This window comes from Protopterus annectens, chromosome 5.part1, assembly GCF_019279795.1.
Source record: "Protopterus annectens isolate FY-2018-M chromosome 5.part1, PAN1.0, whole genome shotgun sequence".
NCBI classification, from domain to species: Eukaryota; Metazoa; Chordata; order Ceratodontiformes; family Protopteridae; genus Protopterus; species Protopterus annectens.
Window position 1 is genome coordinate 412,976,153 of NC_056736.1, and position 18,501 is coordinate 412,994,653.

The window sequence follows — 18,501 nt, forward strand, 5'->3', positions numbered from 1 at the left end:
GCCCATTTCCTTTCTTGGATAAAAGAAGGCTTCTTTGTTCACCAGTGGCAGTGGGGAGCTTAGAGCAGCCTGTCTATCCCTGGAGGAGTGTTCCCAGCACAAGAATCTGGTAGTCTATTGGCCGTTTTGGGCCAATTTCTAGCTCTTTCAAGTCCCCTGTATAAAACCCACTGTAGCGCGGCTTTGCGCTATTTTGCGCATAGCGCAGCATCGGGCAACGCCGCTTAATTGGGTTTAAACCATTCTCGGCTCCACAAAGTCTGCACTTCACTTTTTCCCTTAGAACTGATCTAGTTCTCATAATAAACACCCTATTCCTACTCTAAAGCCTGGCACTTGCTCACTAAAGCAATTATATAAGTCAGCACTAAAAATTAAAAGCACTACACCCTCACAAACTCCCCTTGAGTACCTTGTTCCCCATTGGCCCTTTTTTCAATTATAAAGGAATTCCCAATACTATTCTAGCATGTCCAAAAGTCAGTTGTCAATCTCCTCTCCGGTCCAGCTGGTGAATCTGGGAATTTTGAGGCAATGTTACAACTGCCTCATGTACACAGACAGCCCTCTCCTCCTCCCAACAAATTCCAACACATGTGAGAGATGCAACCATATAGCCAAACTGGAGGCTAAGCTCTCTCAACTCAGTACTGGTGTAACCAGTCAGGAGGAGAAGGAAACCACACTCACTACAATTCCAGTCTCACATAGACCTACCACGACAGCAAACCAAACACATAAACACACAAAAACATACTCTGAGGCTCTAAATAAAAATCTACCTAAGCAACAGAGACCTCCAAAACAGACACCCAAGCAACCGCTACCCCAAAACAAAACGTGCAACACACAGCTCACAAAGCCAGTGTGCCGAACAGTCACAGCCCTTAAGGCTAAACAACACACCTGATGCACTTCTCTATTGTCAGGCACACTGACGTCCCGCTCACCAGGCTGAACAAGGAGAAGGTCACGGTGAGCTGCCTGTCGGGCGCTAGGATCCGCTACATAACACAAGCACTCAGGTCACTCCAAGGCAAGTACAAATATGACTCAGTCATTGTCCATGCTGGTGTGAATGACCTGAGACGTACCTCCCTGGACTACATGTAAAGAGACATAGAGGAGCTCTCTGAGCATGTAGCCCAGGCCGGTATGACCCTGACCTTGAGTAGCATCTTACCCTCACCAAGAATGATGCCACAATATGAAGACAAGATGATCAATTTCAACAATTGGCTTAAGTATTGGTGTCATTCAAAGGGGATCCAATGCCTGTCAGCCTGGGATGACATGCTCGACAAGCCACAATGCTTTGCTAGGGACGGCTTGCACCTATCACCCCTGGGCTTTCGGATATTGGCAAAGGCTCTTGCCACTCCCATAGTGCCTTTTTTAGGCAAGGCTCAAAAGACAAACCCACTTCCATAGGTATCACAAGGGATAAGAAACTAAGAGTAATGCTACTCAGTGTCAGAAGTCTAAACCTCAAGATGCACGCACTCGAAACTCTCCTTAGCATGGAGAACATCGATATCTGTGCAGTAACAGAAACCTGGTTCAAGGCTCCCAAGAGCACCCCAGCACTACCAGGTTATACCTCATACCATGTTTTTCGGCCCCAAAACTTGGACCGAATCACAAAAGGAGGGGGGAGTATCAATATTCGTCAAAGATACCCACACCTCCAGGTTGGTGGCACAGCACGAAGCATCAGAGACTATCCATGTGCAACTAACAGTGGGTAAAACTGTCTTCCAGTTTATAGCCTGCTACAGACCACCCTCCCAAACCCAGGAACCCCACTCGGCCTTCCTGAGAACACTGGAAAATATGAAGGTCTCTCCAAACACCATTATATTGGGCGACTTCAACTACCCAAACATAGACTGGGAGCATTACTCTAGCTCCAACACCCTAGCCCAAAGGTTCCTAGAATGTTTAAACTCAAATGCTATGGAACAACTTGTTACCACTCCCACAAGAGGGGAAAACATACTGGACCTGATCATCACCAACATGGGGGACTGTATGCTCCAGACCAGAAGTGTATCACTCACTGGTAAGATCAGACCATAAACTAATCTCACTAGATATTCACATCCCGACCCCAGCCCCTGCCCAGAAAACCATAGTGAAAAACTTCTCTAAAGCAAATTTCACACTCCTCAAAACCGAGGTGGAATCCTTCAAAGCACCCGGGACTGTGGCAAATACGGCCCAGACCGCAGAATCCTTTATAAACGCATTCTATGAACACCTTCAGGAATGCACGGATCATGCAATCCCAAACAAAACCAAGACCCAATCCTCCAAAGGCAGGCATCCTGTCTGGTGGACCCCAGCCATAAACAAACTATACAATAGAAGGAGGAAGCTACTACATGATGGAGCAAAATCCCAAAAAGGGAAGACATCTCTGATCAGTATTAGCAAAAAACTACAGGCACTCATAAAATTGTCTAAGGCCAGCTTCGAGAGAAAAATTGCACAGGACACTAAGGATAATCACAAGGCTTTCTTTAGTTATGTTAGGAACCTGGGTGGGAATTCCCAGATATGCTCAGAATTAGTCCAAAATGACAACAAATACTCTGAACCCACAGACATTGCCAACATCCTAGCTGACACGTTCAGTGCAAACTTCTCCCCCCCCCCCTCCCCACCAAAATGGCAAATATCTATCCCAGCAGAGTGCTGCCCCCTGACATCTCAGATGCTCAGGTAAGAGCCGCCCTCTCCAAAGCAAAAAACACAGCATCAGTGGGACCAGACGGTGTCCCGGGCTGCGTCCTACATGAACTCCAAGAAGAACTAAACCCAAACGTAAAACTACTGTTCAGTCTCAGCCTTACTACAGGATATGTACCCAAAGAGTGGCGTACAGCAACAGTGGTCCCTCTCCACAAAGGTGGTGCCTCAACGGATCCTGGAAGCTATCGCCCCATAAGCCTGACTAGCTTGGTCTGCAAAGCTATGGAAAGGATCATCATGGACCTCATAAATAAAGATATTGGGGAGCTACAGACACTGGATCCTACCCAGTTCGGCTTTCTTAAGGGCAGATCCTGCCTCTTAAAGCTGGTTGATTTTCTTTGAAACAGTCACCAAGGCCATTGACGAGGGGAAGGTGGTCCACACAGCCTACCTGAACCTCACAAAAGCCTTCGATACAATACCCCACTCTGGCATTATAGATAAGCTCACCAGCTTAAATATAAACCCCTATGTCACTAGATGGGTTGCAAACTGGCTCAAGGACAGAACCCACATGGTTAGAATTGCTGGAGCCATGTCAAACTCCAAACCTGTTACAAGTGGCGTCCCACAAGGCTCAGTCCTGGGACCTCTCTTGTTCAGTATATATTTCTCGGAGGTACAGGCCAACACGGAAGGACTGTGGCTGACCAAGTTCGCAGATGACTGCAAACTGGGCGCCATAATCGACTCTCCAGTCGACACAAGCATCCAACACAAGGGCCTCATAGAAACAGACAATTGGTGCCAGAGCCATGGCCTCAAGCTAAATGCCAAAAAGTGTATAGTCATCCCCTTCGGCAAAAACAAAGTGCCCACAAATTACCACATAGATGGTAATCCCATTAAGTACGGAAGAAGTAATTAGGGACCTGGGGACCCAAGTTGATAGCAATCTCTCATTCGACAACCACATGGCCAAAGTGGTTAGAAAAACATTTTATATAGCCCACCTAATCATGAAGGGATTCCCATCTAGATCAGGGGAGGTCATTGTGCCTCTTTACTCATCCCTCATCAGGCCCATAATTGAGTACAACGCCCGTTTTGGGATGTACCTTACCAGACACCTGCAGCAACTGGAAAGACCCCAAAAGTACCTCACCAAGAGGATCAAAGGGATCAAGCAGATGCCATATGCTGCCCGGTTAAAGAAACTCCAGCTCTACTCAGTGGCATACCGCCTGCTCAGAGGCGATCTGTGCCTGACGTATAAAGCCATGTCCAACCCGGAATTAATGGACATGCTGCACCTCAGAAAATCCAAATCCCATCGAGCTACGCACTCGAGAGACTTGAACCTCAGCTCTGAAATAAATAGGATGTGCTGGAGGGACAGTTTCATAACCCAGAGGCTCCCTTCACTCTGGAATAAAATCCCAGTCCAGGTTAGGCAGAGTCCCTCATTGACTCTCTTCAAGAGGAATCTTGATGAGTGGATGGGAGATCGTAGATTTACTCCGGGTATCACTTCTGTGTCACTCGACAGAGGCACAGTATACTAACCTCGAAAAAGGGCATAGCAAAATTCATTTAAAATGGGTGGCAAAAGCCAAACACGCTCTGGCTAGGCTTGTAAATGCCCTAGGGCAGATAGCCTAGTATGAACCTATGAATCCAAATCATTCCCTATCAGGACAGCTGCTAATGGTAGTTCATTACCCCTGTTGTCTCAAGACAACCTACTGTTGGCATTTTGTCTTTCCCACTTACTGGCTTCCTCACCTTTTGTTCCCCACCTTGCCTCCATGGACACCTGTATGCCACATGGCCCCACTGGTTGCATTTAAAACATTTAACCGTAGCTCCTGGACATGTACCTGGACTAGTGGCTTCCCCTGCTACGGGCATATTCTGTTGGGGCAATCTATGCTGCCCACCATGGGTTCCTTTAGACCCATGAGCAGTACTGGGGCTCCTTTCCTGTGCAGGGCTGCCCTGCTTGCCAGGTATAGGTCTCCCTTCTTCCCCAACTCCTCTGAAGTAGCACATTGTCTATCAGCTAACCAGATTCTTATGTCCTCAGGCAAAGTGCTAAGGGCTTGTACCCTCACCAAAAGGTCTGCCAGCCCTTCAAAAGTAGTGACCTGACATCCACTCACCCACCGATGGAAGTAAGTGCCCAATTCAGCAAATATTCACACACACTTTCATCTGCCTTGCGTCTATGCTCATGAAACTTTTTCCTATATGTTTCAGGTGTTGGCTTAAACAATTCTAGATTTTTAACAGCAGTATAATTAAAACATGCAACGTCAGACATTTATGACAAAACAGTTGCAGCTTTACCATGGAGTAAGGGGGTCAGGAACCATACACAGAGCCTTTGGTCAACACCATACTGTTTGCATACCCTCTCAAACACATGAATGAAACTATCAAAATTATTGCCCTCTTTAAACTGCGGAAGAAATTTACTGACCTATTGTGCTTCTGGGGTCCAGTTACTCCCTTCCCCATTAGCTCCATGACTCTGGCGAAGAGTCAGCATCTCCTTCTCATGCTGCCTCTGCCTCTCCTTTTCCTCAGCTTCCAGGCATAGCAGTTTCTTATTCTCCTCAGCCTGCAAACGTCACAGTCTCTCATTGTCCTCACTCTCTAGAAACTCCAGATGGATTTTTAGGTCCTCTGCAGAAAGGTTGAACTGTCCATTCTCCGAGGGTATTATATCTCCACTGCCAGTCTGATTGTCATCCTGGTTGCTGTTTTCTGATGCAGCTGTAACCAAGGCTGCAATCAGGTCTGCCTTAGTCAGGTTTCCATGCACCAGTCCCCTAGCCTGGCACATCTCTGCCAGCTGGCTCCTTGCCAGCTTTCCATACTCCTCTGCTAACATGCTGCCTGCTCACCCTGACTAACTAAGCTAACGAAAGAAATAAAACAATTGTGATCTGAACTGTGAGTATTCACTGCATGGCTGATTTAGAGTACAAAACACCTTCAAAGCTCACTGTACACCAGCTACAGGAATTCATTCTACCCACACCACTACAAGCCAATTAGTATTTGCCAACCAATTAATATGTGATGTGGATATCCCACCACTGCCAAACAATTAATATGTGACACTCATGTGCTGGCCCAGCAATCAAGGACCCTCAATCCTCACCACTAACACCAGTGAGAGGCATCTCATATAGGAGGAAAGGATAACAAATACACACAGTAAAGTGCATCTTCCCTTAAGAGCACCTAGAGATCACAGTCAGTTTGGGGCTGGTCACTCCCTTGCTCTCCAGGTCCCAAGTAAGACTCCCCACTGGCACAGCTATACGGTCCAGATCTCAGCCTAGTGGGCAAACTAAAACCTCCATCACCTGCTCTGTCCAACCAGTGCTTCGTGTCCCTGCCCACGTAGCTCTCACACACACACACAAACACACACACATACACACACTTTGAGAAGAGGTTATACAACCACACAGACACTCCTGGGGAAGGCTGGCACAGGTTCTCCAGCTGTGCCCCTTTTCTGCCCAGTCTAAAAGGTAGTACCACTTGCCATCACCCATTAATATTTATCAGCTACTCAAAGGCCCTTAAAAGGGTGTCCAATTATTACTGTGCAATATTATTATCCAACTGGTAGTATAGCCCACGGCTAAAGCTGTTGGAGTGGCTTTGTACAATTTTACCAAAGGCATGCAGGTACTCTAAAGAGCTTAAATTATCTCTACAAAAACAGCCACAGTCGAGAAGGTTTAAAAATATTTAATAAGAAATAGTCAAAACACAAGATAATACTTTTTACTACACAGTGCTAGTAAAGAGTTCAGAAATCACAGAGAAATACTTAAAATAATTCAGTAGTACAGTTCTGATATCACAGAAAAACACTTATAAATAGCTAAAAACTGGAAAGATTAGACTAAGAGAAAACACAAATCTAAGATAAACTTACATATAGAGCAAGTCAGTGCTGAGTTGGATGGTCAGGACAAAAATGCTTAATGCTCTGTGATTCTCTCTGTTTTTAAAATCACATTCCTGGCTCACATTACATCATTCTTCCCACTTCCCTGGGTTCCCAGTTTAACAGAAACTACATTTACATTCTTCACCTCTGGGCAGAAACCAGAGCAATAAAGGACACATTTATGCATGCAAATTCACCATGGCCTTAAAACAATAGCAGTATCCAGAGCCAACTTTAAAGATCAAAGACAGTCATAAAATGCTTGACTTAGCTTCCTTACAGCAGAGTGCACTGTTGTTACATTTTTCCGGTTCCACAGGTAACACTATTTTTACCATTTAATACAACAAGCCTGTGGTTTTCTTTAATATTTACAGATGACAGAATTATCTATAAAATTCTATCTGGCTAGGCTGGCAGTCTTCACAGGGGGTGATAGAAGCTATAGGCTGGCAGTCTTCACAGGGGGTGATAGAAGCTATCCCTCATTCTTGGAAAGGAGGGGGTATTTTAATCAGTAATCTTTCTGGTACCAAAGAAAGAAGCTTCAAAGGGGCCAATTTTAGATCTCTCTTTTCTAAGCTAGTTTGTGAAAATTGTAGATTTCCAGCTGTTATCCCTTTATGACCTCTCCTTCCCATTTTAAGTTTTTCGGTGAGCTTAGATTTAAAAAATCCTCATCATTACATTCCAGTGGCACCATATTTCAAAAGTATCTAGTTTTCTCTGTCTGGATTGCACTTTCTTTTCTGTACATTACCCTTTGGGCTATCCACTGCTCCAAGAGTATTCACAAAGTGCCTAGCTCTGGTGACAGCCTACCACATAATGCAAGGTATTTGCATTTTTCCATATGCAAGACAACTTGCTTACCTTTGCTGAGTCTTTTGAAGCTGTCCGTCTATCACTTGCTTGAGAGAGCAACTTCTCAGACTAGGATTTCAGGAGGACATGCAAGTCTTGATGACTCCTTTCCACAGGTTTGTTTTCCTATGGTGTCTCCTAGATTTCATGATTCAAATAGCTTTTCTTCAGGGAAAAAAGTAAATGTGTATCTAAATCTATCCAGGAGTTTTTCTAACCAGACCAGAGCCTTAGCAGAGGAATTTCTCATGATGCTAGATTTCATGGCATCCATCATGATTCATTTAGCTAGACTATACACAGGAAATATTCAGTGGTACCTAAAATCATTATGGTTCCAACATTGACATCCTTGTCATTCCAGATTCCTGTTTTGGGGGTTGCAAAAAGGGAACTCCTTGGGTGGAAAGACCAGTTGTATCTGAATCTAGGTCCCCCGTTTTCCCTTCCAGCTCCAGTACAGTCTAACTACAAATGTCTCAGACTTTGCTTGGGGGGCAGTGTCAATGGACGTAAAAGTGCATGGTCTGTGGAACAGACCAAAATACACAAACATAAAAGAGATCTTGGCAGTAGTAAATGCTCTCAACTCTATTAATCATCTGTGATTCCAAGGACCATTACAAATGGTTATAGACAATACTACCGTGATGTGATACGTAAACATACAGGAGGGAACATCTTACCCTCTGTGCAGAGACGCTATGACAGTCTGAGATATAGCCTTTGAGCACAGTCTCACTCTGCCGGCATCGTATGTCACATCCTGTCAGATCAAAATTTTGTGGCAGAGAAGCTGAGCAGGACCAGGAATTGGTCTAGTTGTGAGGAACATGTCTGAGAATTCTGTCTGCCTTCATTCACAACAGCTGCCAAAATTCTGGTTCTGGACTCTGTGCAATCAGGTCTGGAAATGGGCAAGTGCAGTTACCTCAAGCTTCCGCATAGACTGGACCAGTTTACAAAGACAAGAGGGTGTTTGATGCTCTCCAACTTGAAACAGCTTTGACTAACTGCTTGGATGTTGGTTTTCATACCTTTTTAGCCAGCTATTTTCTGAGGAGGTGCAGCAGGTGTTAAAGGAGGCAAAGAAGCATACTAATAGATTTGCTAATATACAGTTTCCTAAAAGATTTTTTGGTTGGTGCCATATTAAGAACAAAGACCCTTTAAAGGCTAGTATTTGGTTCTACAATGTTTGTGTTTGTTATCGTTTGGCCATTCTCACTCCTCTATAGAGGTATACTTTTGTGTACCATTTCAGTATGTCTGTCCATGCATTTTCCCCTTTCAATGCATTTCCATGTTAAAATGTTTTTGAAGGGGGTGTTGCGTAACATGCTTCCTAGAAAACAGGTGGCTCCTTCTTGGAATCTACAATTTATTTTGGAAAAATGAACTCTTGCTCCACTTGAACTAGCTTATTAGGCACCGGCCACTGTGATCATCCACTAGACTCCTAGTTCAAACATACAGATCCAACTACTGAGCTGTGAACTGTCTGTTTGCCAACTCTGTTAGAAAAACGTGGAACAGACTCCCAGATGACTTGATCCTATAACCCTCACTAACTCTATTCAAAAACAAACTCAAGAAATACTTCAGAAGTCATTGGTTATGTCCTTGCACTAATCCAGACTAGTGACCTCTCTATTACTTAGAAGTAGTTGAAGGTAAGGCACCTAACTTTTTTCTACCACACCATTTCAGGAAGGGTCAATTGCATAACTGGTTCAATGTGTCTTAAACCTGAATGTAATGTTATGTATGTATAACTTTGAAAATAATGTTATATTTATCAAAGTGTTTTATAATAAGTTAGTACTATATGTGCTAAATGCTGGTATTGCTTATGACTAATTTGCTTGAAACTAGGATTTAGTAAATGTTCAATGTGTATTATTATCTTGGAGCTTTTCTCCCTGGGCCTCCACTGAAAATGAACATGTATCCAGTCGGACTATCCTGGTCAGCAAATGTAAAATAAATAAATAAATTTGTGGTTATTAACATGGAAAACAATTTTGTTGATTGCTCTGACGTCTGCGATAAGAGTATTTGAGTTGGGGGTTCTATGAGGGGCAGCCTTATCTCATTTTACACAGACATGGTTTCCTTAAACTAATGCTCCTTTTATACGTAAAAAGTGGTGTCTGAGTTTACTTTGAGACAAGCTGTCCACCTCCCGGTCTTCTTTCCAGAACCTAAGAGTGAGGGAGAGAGGATGCTCCATTAAGAGTGAGGGAGAGAAGATGCTCCATTCTCAGGATGTCCATAGGCAACTTAGATGTTACCTTGTCAGAATTAAAATGTTCAGAGACTCTGATCAATTATTCATTTCTTATGAAGGTGAAAAAAAATGGCTGTCTCATGCTGCTACCTTTTGTTATACCTACCATAGTAATGCAATTCCAGGCAAGGTCAAGTCTCAATCTTCCAGGATCGTGGCTTCATCTGCTGCAGTAGCAGCTCCCTACCTCAACCGTCCTTATTTTTTGTATGTTTTTATTGTCAGGTTGAGGTCTTTCCTTTATATTTTCCTAGCATTGACCTCTTTCAGGGTTCTAGCCTGCCTGTTTTAGTTGGCCTGAAAACTCTGAAGGGCTTGTTGCCCAAATCGCTGTCTTTCTGTATCTCTGCTTAGCTGGTAATGGGTTCGGTGAGTGGAAGGTGCCATTAATCTTTGGAAGCTTGGCAGCTGTTATATCCATAGCAAAATAACCATATATGGCAGTGATCATTTGGGGTCTATATTATCCAATCAGAGAGGCATTACAGCGAATGCCTCTTCGACTCTTAAAGAGTGAAGCGGCAGTTACGCGAACAGCCAAATCAGCAATTTTTTTTTTTCCTAGGGGTAAAAAAAATTGCTTGGCCATCAGTGTGAATTTGCCACTTTCCCCACTGTAGTTCAATCTCGGAATTGGTATATTTAGTTAGTGGGGGTGTTTGGGGGCAAAGCCACCCACTTTAAGGTGTTCTTAGTAAATCCCTGATTTCGCCATTCGCTTAATTGGCAGTTCGCTCTTTAGGGGTCGATGAGGCATTCGCTGTAATACCTCTTTGATTAGATAATATAGTTCCATCATTTGAACATCTACTGTTTTGGTAAGTTTACTTACACAGCTGTAATTTTCTTTCATGCCCATCTGGTAATGTTTACACCATCTCTTCCTTTATAATACTGCAGTTCTCACTTTTCTTTTCCCTTTGTTCCTAATTTCCTTGCCATCCTGTGCTTTGATTCCTTTTCCCAGGCCATATCTGTCAGCCCATCTGAGAGAGTCTGTCTCAGTACTGCTGTTTTATTTATTTTCATTTAGCCCTTCAATCAGAAGCTGTTGCCTGTCCTGCTCCTGATATTTACTGATTAGTGATGTGAGCGTATTTTCATTGCTTTGGCCATCAATCAGTAGTATGTCCTGCAGCTGGGGTTGTTTCAAGATCATGAAGCTGAGAGTCTGCCACATCGCACTGCTTTCTTGATTCTCCCTGAGGTTGGGAAGAGCGATCAGCTTCCTTCAAATCATTTGCAGTGTTTCATCTTACAGTGCCACTCCTAATACCTCATAGTGAACATTGTTGTAATCCTCAAAGCTATAGCTGCTCTTTTTTTATGAGTCATGAGGATTGTGCCGGCATGCTAGTGGGGTAGCTGCACCTTTTTGTTTCAGATATTAAAGTAAAGAGATAAACTATTACTTTTTGAGAAGACTGCAAAACTGAAGTCTTCCCACAAGCATACCTTTATAACCTAACATAAAATGTGAGAGTGTTCAATCTCGCCTTTGTTCTTACACATGGGTTCGGAGCCGATCCTCGGCTCCGTGCCGGCCGACTGCAAGCTCTGCATCGAGAAGAAGCTCGAGGACATCTAATACCCACAATCCCCCTCTGCCTTTACCTCAGATCTAGTTTGCCGCTGCTGCATTCGCATCGCTGGAGGCTAGCTCGAGGGTTTTTCAGATAAGATTTTAACTCTTTTGGTTAAATTTTCAAAAGAACTTGTTTAAGATCACTAGTTTTTGATAGTTAGTGTATGGTGTGTGAGTAGAGACAGAATTTCTCGGTACCGTTAACTTAGTTTAACTTAGTTTAACTATAACTGGTATAGAGTTTTTCGGGGCCTACCACCCCTACTTGGATTGACAAACGGACTTACATTCTACCGGATTTGACACTGTTTTCTTGGATTGACTGTTACTGGACTTGACTGTTTTTTTCTCTTACTTCATTATGTCTGAGAAAATGAAATCTGGTTTCAAACGTTGCCAGTGTGGCCAAAGATGTCGGTCACGACAACCACAGTTCCTGTGTCTACTGAGTTGGCACACTCCACTTACAAGAGGACTGTTCTATTTGTCACTCTTTTAGTGGGAGGGTCATGACAGATAGGCGCAGGAAACTGATGGATAGAGGGTTATTGAAACCCTCTTTCCAGGAGGCTCTGGATGCTTCAGACCAGGCATCCAAATCCTCGAAGGAATCGAAGACGTCGGAGCCCAAGTCATCGGCTCCGGGCTCTTCGGTAAAGTTAGATCACCGGTTCCACAGACTTCGGGGCCGAGTGTTCAACTGTTGGCAGTTTCGAGCCTCGAGTCTTGGAACCGGTGACGGAGCTCCCTCCACCGACCCTGTTGAGGTCGGCTCCGTCTTCGATCCCTTCGACTCGTTCTTCCAGGCCCCTTTCCGACACCGATGTGGACCATGTGGTGCAGAAATTGATGGAGCATACGGCCCTATCCAAGCTTATCTCGGTCTCCTCTCAGTTGATGTCGAGACTTGAAGGCCTGCCACTATCTCCATCTGTTCCTCCTCCGAGACCTGTCCAGTCTTCGGAGCCGGAAGAAGCTGAACTGATGATTGTGGAGCCCTCGGTGCCAGAACCGTCCTTTTCTCGGTCGGCACCGTTCACCTCGACTCCATCCGATCCGGTACTGGAGTCTCGGGGCCGAAGATCCATCCTTGGTTCCGGGACCGAGTCTCGGACCGATGTTTCGGTTCCAACGCTCCCTCGGGCCTCGGCGGATCGACTCGGTTCCGTCCTCGGGTCGGTGCCTTCGGTTCCTGTTTCGGGGATTCTTCCCATTTCTTGAACCGGGAGATACCTCGATTTGGGACCCGGGGGCCTTCGGCCTCATGAGGAAGGTGTTGTCTACCCAGACAACCACATCAGCAGGTACAGCTTCTCCTCCCCACAAAGGACCGTTATCCTCCTCTGCACCCACGGCCACGTCCAAGCGCCGGGCACCAGTGTCTCAGCCACCCCTGGAGGGTGCCCCTCTTCTCGGAGGCTTCTTCGGATGCTCCCCACGAAGAAGTCCCTAGGAAAAGATTGTGTAAGAGGAGACACTTGGATTCTCCACAAGAATCCTTGACATCTGATACTGACTTAGATGAGTCAGAAGGGTCCCTAAGTCACCTTCAGAAGATGTCTCTTTTCTGACATCTTGGAGATCCTAAAACAGAGAGGTGACTGGCAAGCCCTCCCCCCTTCTGAGGATGAGTCAGTTTTGCTGAAGGCATTTGGTGCTCGCCCTTCCTCCTCCTGGGTCACTCCGCCCTTCGATGAATTAATGGAGTTGATTGCTCAAGGGCGGGAGACACCTGACACGGTGGAACCAGTCCCTAGGAAGCCAAATAAGTACATTACGGCACCACAGGACAAGGCTTACCTCACCAAAGGAGTTCCAGTAGATGCCATGGTGGTGGCAGCGGCCACGAAAAAGGAGATGTCGGAGTCTTCCTCATCTGTCCATCCGCCTAACAAAGATTCTAGGACCATGGACAGATACGGGAAGCGCATTTTCAGTTCAGCGGCTTTTCTATGCGTTCCCTGAACTATTTGACTCATTTTACACGTTTACAGAGGGATCTAGTCAGAGTTGGGAGATACCCTCCAGGGTACTACAGATGCTGCTGTTTCAGAGAAAGTTACAGCGCATCTCAACACCCTTACATCCATTGTAAACTCGTCCATGAGGCTGATATCCTACGCAGCGAAGGATCGAGTAGGGCAGCGGCTTCTGGGATTGCTCTTCGTAGCCTATCCTGGTTGGGGTTATGTTCGTTCGGAAGCCTTCAAGTCTTCCTTTACTAACGCCCCATTTGATGGAGCCACACTTTTTGGCCCTAAAGTAAAGGAGACCCTTACCCGGTGTGAACAGGAGGGAAAGACTCTGTCTGCTGTCGGAGTCTGTTTTTCCACCCCTTCCAGACCGTACCCCAAAGGGCAACGTGGTGGAAAATGTGGTTTGAAAACCCCAAGGATCTTTCCCAAACACACAGGGTGATGCCCCCTCTAGAGGCAGAGGGGGGGGCAGAGGTGGAAGACGCCGCCCTGGCGGCAGAGGGGGTCCGCAAAACCAAGGTGACAGGGATAACCTCCCTGGCAAACCTTTTCAGCACTCCTGAGAGGAGGCCCGACTGTCCTGCTCTGGAGGCAGTCGGGGGTCGCTTAGCTTTATACCCTCAGGCCTGGCAAAACCTTTCTTCAGACAATTGGGTAAAAAGCATTGTTACCAGAGGTTACAAAATCCCATTTCTATCCACACCCATTCCAAAGAGAAAACTCCCAGATGTACCACCCCATCTGCGAGACCCAGCAGCTGCAGAAATTTCAAAGCTTCTAGAAAAAGAGTCATCCAACCAGTCCCAGCGGACCAAATAGGATTCGGAACTTACTCAAGGTTCTTTTTAGTTCCAAAGAAAACAGGGGACTGGAGGCCAATTCTGGACCTAAGCCATCTCAACACCTTTGTCAAGAAGGAAAAGTTCCGAATGGTCACGCTTCAATCGATCCTTCCATTCTTACGGAAGGACGACTGGATGTGCTCGATAGATCTGAAGGACGATACTACCACATCAAAATGGCCAGGGCGTCCAGGGATCATTTGCGCTTCGGCTGGGAGCCAGTCACTATCAGTTTCGAGCCCTGCCCTTTGGTCTGACTACAGCCCCAGGGTCTTCACCAAATGCATGGCAGTGGTAGCGTCTCATCTGAGGCGCCTAGGATTCCAGGTGTTTCCGTATCTGGACGACTGGCTCCTGTCTGCCACCACCAGGCGTCAACTGATACAAGCCAGGGATTACACCCTACAACTTTGTACACACCTTGGAATTTCAGTAAATTTGAAAAATCTTTGCTACAGCCATCACAGCATATCTTATTCATAGGAGCGGAATTAGATACGCATCATTTAGTTCTAAAACTTCCTACAGAAAGAATAGTAGCACTTCAAACCAACATTTCCCTTCTGTCGTCCAGAAAGTCACCGCAAAATTGTTCTGAAAGTCTTGGGTCTCATGGCAGCTTCTCTTATTGCGATACCATTGGGAAGACTGCACATGAGAGTGCTACAATGGCTTCTGTTTGCACAATGGTCATTCCAACAACTTCCACTGACTCACGAAATATTGATAACGAAAACATGCAAATCACACCTAATGTGGTGGTTACAGACTTGCAACCTATCCACCGGAAGACCGTTTGTGCTACCCGCACCGTCAGCGACGATAACCACGGACGCTTCCCTGATAGGGTGGGGGGGCATCTTTCAGGGACAGACAGTCCAAGGCGAATGGACCAATCTGGAGTACAATCTGCACATCAATGTTCTGGAGTTGAGGGCAGTTTTTGGTGTTGCAACACTTTGCTCCCCTTCTTCCTCCAGGGACCATTGCAGTTCAGACAGACAACATGTCCGTAGTCTGGTACATAAACAAGCAAGGGGAACCAGGTCTTACCAACTATGCAGAGAGGCCATGAGAATTTGGCAATGGGCAGAGTCCACGGTCGCTTTCTGATCGCAACGCACATCCCGGGTCATCCAACGTTATAGCCGACAGGCTGAGCAGGGCAATACTATTGCCTCACGAGTGGTCCCTCAAACAGTCAGTTGCGAAGGATTTTTCGCAAATGGGGCCAGCCTACCTGCAATCTGTTTGCGTCTCCAATGAACGCCAAATGCAGGAGCTACTTTGCCCTATTACCCTCCAGGGAAGTCCCCAGGGACGCTGGTGCACGATTGGCCCCGGGTCTCCTATATGCTTTTCCTCCATTTCCCTGATTGCAAAGTTTCTACAGAAAGCCAACAACCTTCAGAGGACTATTATTCTCATTGCCCGCTCTGGCCTCGTCAAATTTGGTTCCCTTTCTATTGATTCACCGCATTCGGGGACCTTGGATGCTGGACCCAGAGCCAGATCTACTGACTCACTCGTCAGGAGTTCCTCACCCATCTCTAGAATCTCTCCATCTAGCAGCTTGGCTGCTCCCCTCCTCTTTTTAGCCAGGTCGGTTCCCCTTACATCGGCGGTTCAAGATATTTTAGTAGCTTCTCATAAAGTTTCCACTACAAAGACTTACACCAGTAAGTGGAAACGTTTTGTCTTCTGGAGTCACATCATTTGGACCCTGTTAGAGCTCCGTTAAACAAGGTTTTAGAGTTCTTGACTGAACTATTTCATGAAGGAGCTTCCCCGGCTACTTTAAGAGTACAGTTAGCTGCCATTTCTAACTATCATGTAGAAGAATGTGGTGCGCCTATTATGGCTCACAGACTTTGTAAAGCCTTTTTAAAAGGTTCTTTTCATATCAGGCCACCAGTCAGAAGTCCGACATCACCGTGGAATTTGAACCTGTTGCTCTCTAAATTGATGTTGCCACCCTTTGAACCAGCTTCAAGTTGCACATTGAAATTTTTGTCATGGAAAACATTATTTCTAGTGGCCATTACATCTGCTAGACGAGTGTCTGAGCTTCAGGCCCTTTCGGTCAAACATCCTTATTTAATATTTCATTCTGACAGAGTATCCCTACGCACTAATCCATCCTTTCTTCCCAAAGTTTGTTCTTCTAGTAATATTAATCAGTCCATTGAATTACCCACCTTCTTTAAGAACCACTCTAATAAATTGGAGTATATGTTGCACAAACTGGACGTCCATAGACAACTCAGATTTTATTTGGATAGAACAAAAGATCACAGGAAATCTGATCAACTATTTGTAGCTTTTGCTGACAGCAGAAAGGGTCTTGCAGTTACAAAACGAACTCTTTCTAAATGGCTAACTGACTGTATCACATATGTTTATGAAGCCTCTGACCAAGCATTATCAGCAAAACCCAAAGGACATTCTACCAGATCAGTGTCTACATCTTTGGCTCACGCAACTCGCTTACCCTTAGACACTATTTGTGCGGCTGCTACTTGGGCTAAACCACATACATTTATCTCTCATTACAAAGTGGACAGGGTTTCTAGGGATAGGGCAACCTTTGGTTCCACTGTGCTCAAGAACGTTATCCCTTGAGTTCCTCAGGATCATGGAGCTAGGGACGCTACCCATGTGTAAGAACAAAGGCGAGATTGAACACTCACATAAAGAAGTTATGTCCTTACCATAACGTTCCATGTGGAGTGTTCATCTCGCCTTGGTTATTACACTCCCACCCTTCCCACCCTTAGGAAGAACGTTCGATTTGGTGCCTGGTCTGGAGTATTCTCCTTCTGCTGTTGCAGTATTAGTGTTACTATCATACCCTTGGTATGTTTGTATATATGTACTTTTATGTATATAGTTGGCATGTGTGCGTGCTTTATGTCTGGTTTGCTTGCAAACTAGATCTGAGGTAAAGGCAGAGGGGGATTGTGGGTATTAGATGTCCTCAAGCTTCTTCTCGATGCAGAGCTTGCAGTCGGCCGGCACGGAGCCGAGGATCGGCTCCGAACCCATGTGTAATAACCAAGGCGAGATGAACACTCCACATGGAACGTTATGGTAAGGACATAACTTCTTTATCCAGTACTTTGCAAAAACATTAGAAGCTATTTGATTTGTAGTTTTTTAGAAACACAGTTTTTCCTCTGCCTTTTATAGTCCCTCTACTAGTCTACTAATTCAAAAGTTATTGTCCCAGGCTGTACACTGTTTGAGACATTTGGTTGTAAAATATTTACAGTGGTACAGGAATGGCTGTATAGGTAATCTTCTTCTGCCATTACTTTAGCATCAGTTGCTTCTTATTACCTGCCCAGTCTGCGCACCTCAGTCTTCAAACCATTCAGGTTGTATCCTTTAGTCTGTAGCTGTCCATGCAAAATTACTGTAGTTTGGAGAGGCTAGCCATTTTGGCTTCCATATTGGCTTTGTTACATACACTGCATTACTTCCATACGGTGTGCACATAGTTTATCCTTCTGAAGTTGGGGAAATGGTACAATCATCCATTAGTAGCAGTCCTCTTTACCTGTCTTAGCAATGCCCCCATTTGCACTTTTTAGTCTGATGTGGAATGCTTGCCTTACGGGTTTTTAACAGAATCCTGGATTACATTAGAAGTTTCTTTGTTAACTTCTTATGAAAGCATTGAAGTGGATACCCCAGTGTCTGTGCAAGAGGACTTTAGTGTCAGCCAGTATTTGGGGCTTGACCTTTACATGCATACATGTACATTCAATCACATAGTCTTTCCTTGGCTAGGCAAAAGTGTTGGCGTCCCTATTTGAAAGGTGCTAAACTTACTTGCACATACATGCCCGCTGGATTTGTGTGTGTTTCTTGGACTACCTTTAGACATTATTTTCTCAGGAAAAAAGTCAGTGTTAGCCTTCACCAGGAACGGAAGACAACTTGAAAAATCCGGTTGGACCAAAAGAAGTAAACCCAAATGTTTTGATTTATATTTTTACGACCTCTTCTTAAAGATCTACTGTTGTGGTAAGTACCATAACACGCCTGTTTTTTATGAATATTTATCATAATGCAAGATGTGAGAGAGAAGGTCTGTTGCCTCTATTCCCTTGCATTGTGCTGTGTGGTTGAATGCAAGCATAGGGTCTAGAACTGAGCAGAGGCAAGAAGGAGTAGTGCGTTGCGGGCTAAATGTGGAGCTTGATAGCCTGAGAAAGTTTTGGGTGTTCTTTGGATTACTGCTGCAGACGTTGCTATGATCAACATAC

The 18,501-nt window shown here is 45.1% G+C and overlaps 1 protein-coding gene across 1 annotated transcript in view; it reads left to right on the plus strand.

Annotated features, from left to right (window-relative positions):
• AP1S2 (adaptor related protein complex 1 subunit sigma 2) overlaps positions 1–18,501 on the plus strand; it is a 668,868-nt gene that overhangs the window by 69,680 nt on the left and 580,687 nt on the right. The gene's annotated exons all lie outside the window — the stretch shown is intronic.